The sequence below is a fragment of the Schistocerca piceifrons genome, chromosome 2 (assembly GCF_021461385.2).
Source record: "Schistocerca piceifrons isolate TAMUIC-IGC-003096 chromosome 2, iqSchPice1.1, whole genome shotgun sequence".
Classification (NCBI taxonomy): Eukaryota; Metazoa; Arthropoda; class Insecta; order Orthoptera; family Acrididae; genus Schistocerca; species Schistocerca piceifrons.
In genome coordinates, this window is record NC_060139.1 from 556292876 (window position 1) to 556306060 (window position 13185).

At 37.7% G+C, this 13185-nt stretch overlaps 1 protein-coding gene across 3 annotated transcripts in view; it reads right to left on the reverse strand.

Annotated features, from left to right (window-relative positions):
- Positions 1-13185, reverse strand: part of LOC124773720 (4'-phosphopantetheine phosphatase) — a 158868-nt gene that overhangs the window by 20185 nt on the left and 125498 nt on the right. The window lies entirely within an intron of this gene.

Sequence of the window (13185 nt, forward strand, 5' to 3'; positions counted from 1 at the left end):
TTGTAAACAGTTACTTCAGAGGCAAAAATGGAAGGGATTTCTGTATTGCATTGTGACCGGGGATGAAAAATGGGTTCATTATGATAACCCCAAATGCAAAAAATCACAGAGATATCCCGGCCATGCTTCCATGTCGACGGCCAAACCAAATATTCACGGCTCCAAGATCATGCTCTGCATTTGGGGGGGGACCAGCTCGGTGTGGTGTACTATGAGGTGTTAAAGCTAAGTGAAACAATCATAGGTGCTCATTATCAAACACAATTAATGCACTTGAACAGAGTATTAAAAGAGACATGGCCACAATACACTGAGAGGCATGATGAAGTGATTTTGCAGCACGACAACACTCGACCCCATGTTGCAAAAGAGGTCAAAACATACTCGGAAACGTTAAAATGGGAAGTACTACCCCACCCACCATATTCTCCAGACATTGCTTCCTCTGACTGTCACCTGTTTAGATCGATGGCACATGGCCTGGCTGACCAACACTTCCGATCTCATGAAGAAGTCACAAATTGGATTGATTCGTGGATCGCTTCAAAAAATGAAAAATTTTTTTGACGCGGGATTTGTACACAGCCTGAAAGATGGAAGAAAGTAGTGGCCAGCAATGGAAAATACTTTGAATGATACATGTGTAACCAATTTGTTTCATTAAAGCCTCAAATGTTGGGGGAAAAAACGGTGGAAGCAGAGTTGTACACCTTGTACTTAGAACATTCCTGTGCCGATGGATTATGCAAACCTAAGTAAATCTTCATATCTCCTCCTGGAGCAAACCAAAGAGCCCACAGTTGTGCTGCCGAGTGTATTTTCATTCAGCACAACAGTTTCACAATATCCAACTCGAAAATGTAAAATTGATGAGAAGCGTATTCCAGTTTGAGACAAAAGAAGTCACTTCTGCTGTAAAGGGGATGGATAACCATCCAGTCACTTCACTGTCCTCTATTCATGACCCAAGAGAAACAACAGCGGTGAAGAGGAAAAATAAGGATAGTAATAGTACAGAGATTTGCTGTCCTGAAGTTGAGGCAAAATACAACAAAATAATTGTTGGATTCTATAAATTTGACCAACTAATTTGACCAACTATGAGAAAGATATATTCTTGGTATATACTCTGTAAGAGGATGGCAAAGAATATTTTATTTCCATTACATTGTCATGTTAAAAAGTTTTATAGTATGGCTCACATGTAGAATCCATCCAGTAAGGCAACTGATTGCTGACTTCTTATCCCAGAAAGGATGAGACCAGAAACCTATTTTTCAGGAATAAAAAGGATAAAGGACCTGAAGAGGTTCATCTTGTGGCTGTGGGAAAACATTAACCTATTTTAGGAGATACCTACAAGAGGTCCTGTCATTGTAGTACCAAAGCAGCAGAAAAGTGCACTTGTCATTTGTATATTCAAATACCACTTTGCAGAGATCCATGTTTTAGAAACTTTCATGGCAAATAATTGTAACAATAACTATAACAAAATGAGTAAATTTTTCAAGTAAATGTGAAATATGTTCAAAATGTTGTTTTTAATCATTTAACTCCAAAGAACAGTGGATAGAGTACTTCCCTCTTTACTTTAAGGACTGCCTTTAAATTTTGTATGTTTAATATATGTGTCTTTATTAACTATTACCTACCTTCCATTTAGTAGTGGGTGTTAGAGCTGCACCTTTTTTAGATTGAAGTCAGCTGATAGGTATTCCTGCTTAAGGGAAGTCTCTCTAACAAGGGAATCACTTTTGACAAAGCTTAGGTATCCAAGTAATGAGGGAATTAGTATATTTCATCAAAATATACATGGTATTAGAGATAAAGTTACTGAACTGCTTATAGATGTTGACTCTGAAATTATTGGTATATCTGAACACTTCTTAAATAAGGAGATAATTCAGAGGCTTCCTTTACCAGGATACAGGTTGGCTGGCAGCTTTTCGAGGAGCTCTTTGCGGTGTGGGGGAGTAGCCATGTATGTGAAAAACGGCATTCCATTTGAGTCAATTGATGTTTCAAAGTGCTGCACTGAAAAGGTGTTTGAATGTTGTGCAGGTGTGGTTAAATTTAACAGAGCTAAACTTCTAACTGTTGTTATTTATAGATCCCCAGACTCCGATTTCACAACATTTTTGCTAAAGCTAGAGGAGGTTCTTGGTTCACTTTATAGGAAATACAAAAAGTTAGTTGTATGTGGTGACTTCAATATTAATTGTATAAGTGAAGCAGATGCTGGTAGACCTCTTTAATTCATATAATCTTATGCAAACCATATTCTTTCCAACGAGAGTGCAAGGGAACAGTAGAACAACCATAGACAACATTTTTGTTCATTCCTCATTACTAGAAGGGCATTCTGTTAGCAATAAGGTGAATGACCTTTCAGATCATGATGCACAAATTTTAACTTTAAAAGATTTTTGTGCTGCAACACGTGTTAAATATAGTCATCAGCTGTTCAGGAAAGCTGATCCAGTTGCTGTAGAGACCTTTGCAAACCTTATAAAGGAACAAGAGTGGCAAGGTGTTTATAGCGCTGATACAGCAGACGATAAATATAATGCTTTTCTCAAGACTTTTCTCATGCTCTTTGAAAGTTGCTTTCCGTTAGAACATTTAAAACAGGGTACTAGCACAAACAGGCAGCCTGGGTGGCTGACTAGAGGGATAAGAATATCTTGTAGAACAAAGTGGCAATTATATCAAAACGTTAGAAACAGTCAAAATCTATATGCAGCAGCCCATTACAAACAGTATTGTAAGGTGCTTAAAAATGTTATTAGGAAGGCACAAAGTATGTGGTATGCAGATAGAATAACTAAGTCTCAGGATAAAATTAAAACCATATGATCAGTCGTAAAGGAAGATGCTGGTCTGCAGAGACAGGTCGAGGATATAGAGTCAGTGCGTAGTGGGAATGTCCGTGTTACTGATAAGTCGCATATATGTACAGTATTTAATAATCACTTTCTGAATATAGCAGGTGAACTAAATAGAAACCTAGTCCCAATAGGGAATCATATAGCGCTCTTAGAAAAAAGTTTTCCGAGACTGTTACCTGAAATGCTCCTCCATGATACTGACAAGAGGGAGATTGAGTTAATAATTAAATCACTAAAGACCAAGAACTCTCAAGGATATGACAGGGTATCTAGCAGAATACTGAAGTATTGTTCTATGTATGTTAGCCCAGTTCTCAGCCATATCTGTAACTTTTCCTTTAGGAGTGGTTGGTTTCCTGACCGATTAAAGTACTCGGTAGTGAAGCCACTTTATAAAAAGGGAGACATTGATAATGTTGACAATTTTAGACCTATTTCTATGCCATCAGTGTTTGCTAAAGTTATCGAGAAGGTTGTATATACAAGGTTACTGGAGCATTTAAATTCACATAATTTGCTGTCAAATGTTCAGTTTGGTTTTAGAAATGGTTTAACAACTGAAAATGCTATATTCTCTTTTCTCTGTGAGGTTTTGGACGGATTAAATAGAAGGTTCCAAACGTTAGGTGTTTTCTTTGATTTAACGAAGGCTTTTGATTGTGTTGACCACAAAATATTACTGCAGAAGTTGGACCATTATGGAGTAAGGGGAGTAGCTTACAATTGGTTCGCCTCTTACTTTAAGAACAGAAAGCAGAGGGTAATTCTCCGCAATATTGAGAGTGGTAGTGATGTTCAGTCCCAATGGGGCACTGTTAAGTGGGGCGTTCCCCAAGGGTCGGTGCTGGGGCCACTTCTGTTTCTTATTTATATAAATGATATGCCTTCTAGTATTACAGGTGATTCAAAAATATTTCTGTTTGCTGATGACACCAGCTTGATAGTGAAGGATCTTGTGTGTAATATTGAAACAGTAACAAATAATGTAGTTCATGAAATAAGTTCGTGGCTTGTGGAAAATAATTTGATGCTAAATCACAGTAAGACTCAGTTTTTACAGTTTCTAACTCACAATTCAACAAGAACCGATATTTTGATCAGACAGAATAGGCATATTATAAGCGAGACGGAACAGTTCAAGTTCCTAGGCGTTCGGATAGATAGTAAGCTGTTGTGGAAAGACCATGTCCAGGATCTTGTTCAGAAGCTAAATGCTGCTTTATTTACCATTAGAACAGTATCTGAAATAAGTGACACTTCAACACGAAAAGTAGTCTACTTCGCATATTTTCATACGCTTATGTCGTATGGTATTATTTTTTGGGGTAATTCTTCTGATTCAAAAAGGGTATTTTTCGCTCAAAAACGGGCTGTTCGAGCTATATGTGGTGTAAGTTCGAGAACCTCTTGTCGACCCCTATTCAAAAATCTGGGAATTCTGACATTGCCCTCACAGTATATATTTGCTTTAATGTCGTTTGATGTTAGCAATATTAGCCTATTCCCAAGAGTTAGCAGCTTTCACTCAGTTAATACTAGGCAGAAATCAAATCTGCATGTAGAATGCACTTCCTTGACTCTTGTGCAGAAAGGAGTGCAGTATTCTGCTGCATCCATTTTCAATAAGCTACCCAAAGAACTCAAAAATCTTAGCAGTAGCCCAAACTCTTTTAAGTCTAAACTGAAGAGTTTCCTCATGGCTCACTCCTTCTATTCTGTCGAGGAGCTCCTGGAAGAGCTAAAAAATTAAGCAAATTCCAGTGTTACATTGTTGATTTTCTTCATTTAAACTTACAACTTGTCACCTGAATATGTTTTTTTATATTTCATTTTATCTGTTTCTAATATCGTGTTATAATTTCATGTATTGACTCGTTCCATGACCATGGAGACTTCTCCTTAATTTGGTCCCATGGAACAATAAATAAATAAATAAATAAAAGTAAAATAACAACTCAATAATTCTGTCCGAAAAAGGGTTAGGAGTAATATGACAACAATTTTCATACTTTTTTTTGCAGGAGGCATCATATGTGTGATAATTCTAAGGTATTTGAAATATTATTTTAAAGTGGCGCAGGCATTGCTCGTTTACCACTGCCAACTTTTCTTTTGTTTGGACTAATTCTGAAGTTTTAGCCCTACTCATCATATTGATCATAACACAATTATGAGAGACACTACACACAGTATAGTTATTTTTAAGTTGGCCACGTAGGACAAAGCACTAACAGTACAGGTTGTTCCATCTTATCCTGACTTCTACAGATTCCAAACTAGGGAGACCAGAGATCGAAAAAGTTTTCTGGGGAATGTTTGCAAACAGTACATGAAAGTCAACAGTTTGCAAGCATCATTATATCACAGTTATGTGTAATTTTTTTCTTAAAGAGAGAATCCAGTTGAGGTTGTAATAAAGATGCATTTATTAGTTCTTCATCTGCGAATTTGGTTAATGAAAAACTAATAAATCCATCTTTAATGCAACCACAAGTGAATTCTCTCGAAAACGTTACAACGGTTGCTGTAGCAGTGCCAGAACGTTTAAGAATGGAGTGGAATTACTTAAGTTTCTCTTTGTTTTAACTCCATTGCTGTTTTACTAAATGTAAATGGTGAGAAACTTACAATCACGATAAGGCAAAAGTGGGTGGGAATTAAAATGCTGAATACAGATAATTTGAAGGGAGTGATAAAAAATGCTGGCAACAGTGGGAATGTGAAAGCACGGTTATACTGTATGTGCAGTAGCCAGATAAAAATCTAAGATGAATTTTAAGAAGAACTTTCAGCGGGGGTGGAAGAAAAGAAGTTATGAACTAAGCCACAGAAATACAACTACTGTCATCTGTGCTTGATACTTCATTAACCAAAGGCATTCTTAGTCCATTTACTGATATACGATGTTTTTCAGGTACAGCTGATCACTCTCTCCCAATGTCTGTATTAGGTTGGTGCATAAGTTCATAGCGTTTTTGATTTGCATGTTGGTATTAAAGTTACTATGGGTTTATTTATTGACTATCACATATTATTTGTATTTCAGTGTTGCTATCTGAGTTTTACATATTGTCATTTAGAGATAATGAGTGGAGCTGTGGACCCTAGAAAATGGAGTGCCAAGTGGAGCATATTCTTCTGTTTGAGTTCAATAGAGGGCTGACACCAGTGAAGGCATCCAGAAACATTTGTCATGTATGTGGGTAATCCCACTGGACAGAACACATCAAGAAAATGCTTTTCTCATTTTAAGGAGGATTGTTTTGACATTAGTGACCTTCTGCAAACGGGAAGACCTTCAGGGTTTTAGGAAGATTGTTTAAACACATTAATACAATGCTCCATGTCAGTGTACTTGAGAACTGGCAAATGCGATCAACTGTAATCATTCAACCTTTGTGCGACATCTGCATGCAATAGGGAAGGTTAAAAAATCAGATGTATGGGTACCACAAGCTCTAAGCCAAGAACACAAAATTCAGCAGGTGGCCATATGTTCATCCTTGCTTGCTTGTCATCAACTGGGCATTCCTATCCTGTATCGTTACTGGTTCTGAGTAATGGTTGGGCCCAAACAAAGCACCAGCTCCCCGTACACAGACCTGTCTGCATCCACAAAATATGATGTTCTGCATCTGATGGAACAGTGACAGAGTGGTGTATTACTAACTGCTTCCCTGAGATGTAATCATCACTGCTGACATTTATTGTCAACAAATGAGACATCTATAGTCCCAGAATCGAAGAGTTAAACCAGCATTGGCACACTGTTGTAAATAATGAAGGCTAATAAATTATTGATGACTTAAGTCTCTGTTGTATTTATTGAACTTACAGGAGTTCCAGTTTCAAAATGCTGTAGAAAGAGAATCACTACTCTGAATGTTGTCAAATTTTTAATAACATATTACGGACAATAGGGAGAAACACCATGGAACACTACATAAATAAATAAAAATAATAACGAAAATTTTACCAATAAATGGTGCTCTAGGCATCATAATATGCATATCAAAAGTTGCATGGCACATATCTGTTCATCAGTTTGCACCCAGGACATCCAACATGAAGAACCGAGCGCTGCTGGCAAAGCTCTTTTACAAGAATGGTGACTGTGCACTCATAGTCCTGTAGAACTTCTGGACACTCAAGGGTATGAAAAAAGGTGTTGATCCAATGTGTGCTAAAGATCTGGACAAAAGGATTGTAGTGCTGTGTGACAGAGAGAGGAAAGCAGTTGGTCCAACAACTGTCAATGTGGCCTTAGCATTGCAGGAGGGGTTGAGTGGTGGTGTGCAGACATGCAGGGCATGGGAAATTTGCCCACACATTGGATATGGTGGTAAGTATGGTGCATAAAATCTCACAAAACATCCTGCTTTGCTATTCATAGAAAATCACTCATGTTCAGGAGCTGCTTCTAACTGCCTGCCAGCAACACACATTTTAGCTCTGGAATTACTTGCTCACCTGGTAGTGTACATTAAATGGCCATGGAACATTCTGTGGCCAGACAAAGCCCCCTTCTGTCTCCAAGGACATGTCAATACACAGAATTGCGGAATAATATGGGCAACTGTGTCAGATAGCTTTGCTATATAGGTGGCGTGGTTTATTTGTCACCTCAACCTATCACAATGTTACAAGAGGAAACATAAAAAAAAAATTTAAAGGGAAATATGAGGACTGTTCAAAAAATTCCAGAACATTCTCAGTTTCACACCTATGGCGTGTTAGAGAGAAATGCAGTTGGAATTCCTGTACATGCCTGTGTTTAATGTGTAACTGCCGAAAGTTTCGGTGTTGCATGTCTGTTAGTTATTGTTCAGTACCGTACTGAGTAGAACGTTGTGGCACACAGTTTGAGAATTTTCAGATGGCAGAGTTGGAGGAGCAACATGCCTACATTAAAGTTTGACTGAAACTCAAGAAACCTTTACGTAGAAACACCAAGCAATGCACAAAGCCTAAGGTGATGAGTGCTTAAGCCGTATTCAATGCTGTGAATGGTTCACATGGTTTAAAAATTGCCAGACGGAAATTAAAGATTACCCTTGTTCAGAACACCCTTTGATGTCTACCAATGATGCTCATGTTATGAACGTCAATGAAATTGTGCATGCTCATTGAAGACAGACAGACTGACTGACTGACTGACTGACTGACTGACTGACTGAGAGATTACAGAAGAATGTAACATTTTGGATTGTTTAAATGAGAATGAGATGTTCCTTAAGAGAATAGTAACTGGTGACGAGATGTGGGTCTGCAGTTATTATGTTGAGACTGAAGTTCAATCTCCACAATGGATTGGGAAAGGTTCTTCAAGACCAAAGGAAGTTCGTCAGGTCTGGTCAAATGTCAAAGGCATGTTGATAATTTTCTTTGACTTTGAAGGATTAGTTCATTATGAATTCATGCCGCAGGGACACACTGTTAATCGACGGTACTATTGGGACATGTAAGGACTCCTGCGAGAAAATATGAGAAGGAAATGGCCTGAAATGCGGCCAGACAGCTCATGGCTCTTGCTTTGTTACAACACACCAGCATATTCATCCCTGCTGGTGTGTGACTATTGGACAAAAAACGAAATCACTGTACTGCCTTATCCTCTGTAGTCTCCAGTCCTGGCAGACTATTCCCCCCCCCCCCCCCCCCCCCCCCCCCAAAGTAGAAAACCACATTGAAAGGACGAAGATTTGCAATGATAGATGAGATACAAGAAAATTTGCAGACAGCGATTCACATGATCCAGCAAGAGGCATACCAAAACTGCTTCCAGAACTGGAAATGGCATTTGGGGCAGTGTATCAATTGTGGAGGAGAGTATTTTGAAGGAGACGATGCACACATAAGTAAAAGAAAAGCGTAGAAAAATTTTGTGGACAAAGTTCGAGAATTTTTTGAACAGACCTTGTATGTAAAGTAGTAATTGAACAGCTGTCTAATTAATCAGTGAAAATATGTAGTAGAAATCAAGCTTTTCTTTTGGCAGTGATGCAGAGAGAATGCTGAAGATACAGCTGATTCCAGAGACCACAAATGGACATCTTGGTCTGGCTGCTACATGAAGCTGCAACAGTCATCACCTACATTGATTTTGTTATTTTATCTCCACAAAATCTATATATGTTTGTCTTGAAATATGGTTCATGTTGCAATTAACATGAACACATGAGCAGTACCCTTTTCTTTCAAGAACCAAAGCAGATTGTCTTGTAGGGAAGACACTGGTTAAGTGTTACTTATTTTGTATGGTAAGTCTATTTGTACATAGTGAATACAGTTAGCATGTTCTGAGCTATAACACTAGCTTGGAATTTTGGTGCATCCCATGAAATTTGGTTCCGGTTATCTTTTTGTAGTGAAGTTCGTTCAGACAATATTATGAAAAAATATAGTTGCTATTCACCATACTGAGGAGATACCGAGTCGCAGATAGGCACAACAAAAAGACAGTCACAAAATGAGCTGTCAGCCAACACAGCCTTTGTTGAAAGCATGTGTACATGCACGCACACACAAATGCACAAGTGTGTGTGTGTGTGTGTGTGTGTGTGTGTGTGTGTGTGTATTTTCAACAATGGCCATGTTGGCTGAAAGATGATTTTGTGACAGTCCTTTTGTTGTGCCTATCTGTGACTCAGCATCTCTGCTACATGGTGAGTAGCAACTATCCTTTTCATAATATTGTTACATTCCATCCTCGATTTTTCACTGTTTGAAGTTAGTTCAGAAGTGCTTTTCCAACCACTAGGGAGATTCATCAATTAAATGATGGTGGTAGTAGTGGTGGCTGGTGGTGGTGATGAGGATGATGATGATGATGACTGAATTTGAAGGAACGAGTTAGCTTATGTAGTACATCTTGAAGTTTATTTGATAGAATATAGGTATACGAGTTTGATTTTGTGGAATGGTGGATTTGATAGTTTCTTCAACAGAAAGCACATGGAACTGTTAGCCCACTCTACGTATGTGTGTGTGAGCTATATTTTGTCTGATGATTGATGGGGATTTGTTATACTTGAGCTAGGTGAAGTCTTGAGGTGGAGTGACTGTTGTTGTTATTGTTTTGTTGTTGTTGTTGTTGCCGCTGTGGCAGTCCCTAGCGAATAGTATTCAGGAAATACTATTATTTTGTACTGCATAGAGTGCCTGGCATTAAAAAGTTGAGATTTACCCTAGCGAATGGAACGATTTAGACCTGAAATACTGCAAAACATATTAATTACAGTTGGATACAACATACATTCACCCGTTCTGCATTCTATCAACCCTTGTCTTTCATGTGATTCTAGTTACAAAATTGGAAAACAATCTGTTTATTCTTTGATTTCAGTCTGGATCTATGTTTTTTGTTAAATAAATACTTTATTGATTATTCATCTGATAACAATACACCTCTTACAATGAATGGGATTGAGTACCAGCAAAGAAACTAACCCCCTCATCAAAATTGTATCATGCAACATAAAGAAAACAAAAACCCCATGTGTGCACACCACTTTTAACTAACAATTATACAATAAAAATCAAAGCTGTGCATCTTCAGACAGTGACAGTTTGTGGACTTCCTAATAAATCTAATTTTATTATGGCCACTTGTCACTGTGAATACCCAGAATTACTACATAGCACAGCCACATAAACCAGATAATTATATAGCTCAAGCTTCAGAAATTTATGATCAGAATAACAGCTTCTCAACTCAAATGGCTTTTGGATAGCACAGAGCTCACAGAAGTGACCTGCTCCAGCACCGATTAGAAGTCTTAGCTTCTGTTACTTCTAATATGACAACAAAGCACTCTTAAGGTTGGCTGCCAAAGACATTTGTTACAAGTTTCTTCATTTTAAATAGCCACCCTTGAGGTGTATCGACAAGTTCATTGCATGTATATGATTGTGGCTTTTCACAAAAGTATCCCATTGGGTCTACTTTCTTGACCTTTGATTTAATTTTGGAAACTGCTCTTCCCAGCGGTTCATATGGGGTAAATATTTAACTGATGTGCTTTATTTATTTTCATTCCTTTTTCAGCAACCAGTGATTGCTTAACCTATTTGATTCATTGTATAAATTACCATGAACTTTCTTTCCAAATACAGCCATACAAGTGCATTTTCACTTGCAGTTGTTAGCTGCAGCATTTATAATTTCTGCCTGTAGCAAGGAATATCATACAGGGGGTTTCAGGAGTGCAAACACAAAATATAATACCTCTGTCTTGAATATCTTCTTGACTTCAGCATACAATACAACCACTATCACTGTAATTTGCTAAATTTTTCACTTTAGTAAACTAGTTATTCTTTATTTCATACTGTATCTGCACAATTAATGAATGATCGAACAATGAACATGGTGTGCTTATCCATGGGCTGCTTCATTACATCTTCCTCATGTTTCATAGCCAATGTAGTATGGTTAGATCTCAAACATTCAAGACATGTCTTACTTCCTGTCAAAAAAGCCTCTCGAGGTATTCAGATATAAATGGCAAAATAAAACGTAGGAAAAAGATAACAATTTCTTCCAGCAAGCCTTCTACATGTATTTTCGTGACACATACTAGTTCTGAAATTAGGCTGTGTCTATACTCATTCTATTCTGGACCATCACAATACACTCAGTGAAGTTAAGAGTTGACCGCAGCACAACTTGAACAGGGTACCCTGAATACTTCATTAAGTTAGTTACTTGTTGAGCTGTTGCTGCCTTGATATGATTGGCACCATTTCTTAGTCACTTTAACATATTTGAGATCATTCAGAATCAAGAGACTTTCTAATGAAATCTCTTCATGTTTTATACCTACCAACTCAGTCTGTATTATGGGAAGTGTTCAATTTAGCAAGCTTTAATGAGAGGACCAGGTACCAAACTCTTTGTAGTTATTCCTTGATAGAACTTGCATTCCTTTGAGTATATTGTCCATTTGTAAACTGTTAAACAATTTTGTTGGGATAAGAAGGTAAAATTCTATGTAGTTACTCCAAGAGTGGGCCTTGCCTGGGCAGATCTATTAAAAGTGAGGTGTGGTTCATGCCTAGAAGTTGCTAACTAATGAGTTTTTACCACAACAGCTGTCCCTCCCATTTTGTACATCACTCACTTTCAAGTTAAAGGTTTTTCCCTTACCTTCAAAAATTCATACCATTCTTACAATCTGGCTGGTTATCCAAGAGCCCCATTTGTCTCCATTGTTGCTTTGTATAATTTTTGCTGACGCATAGCCAAAATATACAGTGGTGTTAACAAATACCCCTGCCCAGGGACCTACGTTCCTCAAACAGATACCGGGTTGAGATTGGTTGGTTTCCGTGAGGTGTGAAAGTTACAGTATAGGCGAAGTTTTATAACATGTCTGATACTTCACTTTTGGTGATTAAGAGACAAATAGCTGAACAAAGAAATGGTCATACTTCTTTTGAAGATGATTCACCTGAAGGATGTCTCAAAAGATGAAAACAGAGAAAATGCCTATTGTGGCACCATTTCTCAGAAATGTTTGAAGTTTTAAAAATAAGGAAATGATTTAGTGAGTTGATTTGTTACTGTGGATGAAGAGTGGGTCCAAAACAATAAGGGTAATAGATGGAAGATGGTGGCCCTGCATGAACTGGCAAATACCATACACATCTTCTGGGCCAAATGTGTGATAAAAATACTAGAAAGTAACCAATACTGCAATAAGAAAAAGGGGTGAAGGGCCATCTTTCATCAGGACAAAGAAAGATGCTTTGACAATGAAAAACGTGGAGGATATGTAGTATGAATTTTTGGAAGATACATCCTAATCAACAGATTTAGCACCCTCTGAATTTACCGTTTTCGGAATATAATGAAATTCATGGGTTACAAACCAGTGTCCAATAAAGTGGCTTTGACAGCCACAAGCGAGTATTTTGTACCCCTTCAAGAATTGCACATAAGAGGTGAAATCTCATTGAAAGTATGTTGGAAAAGCACACTGGCATAAAAAGGTCATGTATTTTTAACCAATAAATCACAGTCTTTTACTACCAGACCAAACATTTTTCCCACTGGTCTTGCAGGCCACAATTTAGCATATGAGGAAATCACAACATCCACACGAAAATCTTTTGTTGAGTCACAGAAATCTTATATCAGCATCACTATACCACAAACTATATCACACGCATATCATTTAAAAATACATTTCTTGCCCTGTAGCATACATTTTAATTCAGTGACTGTTTCTGCTCACCATTATTTATTCTAATAAGACAGTTAGAGCTTAAAATCTTGTCACTATCTAGATAATTC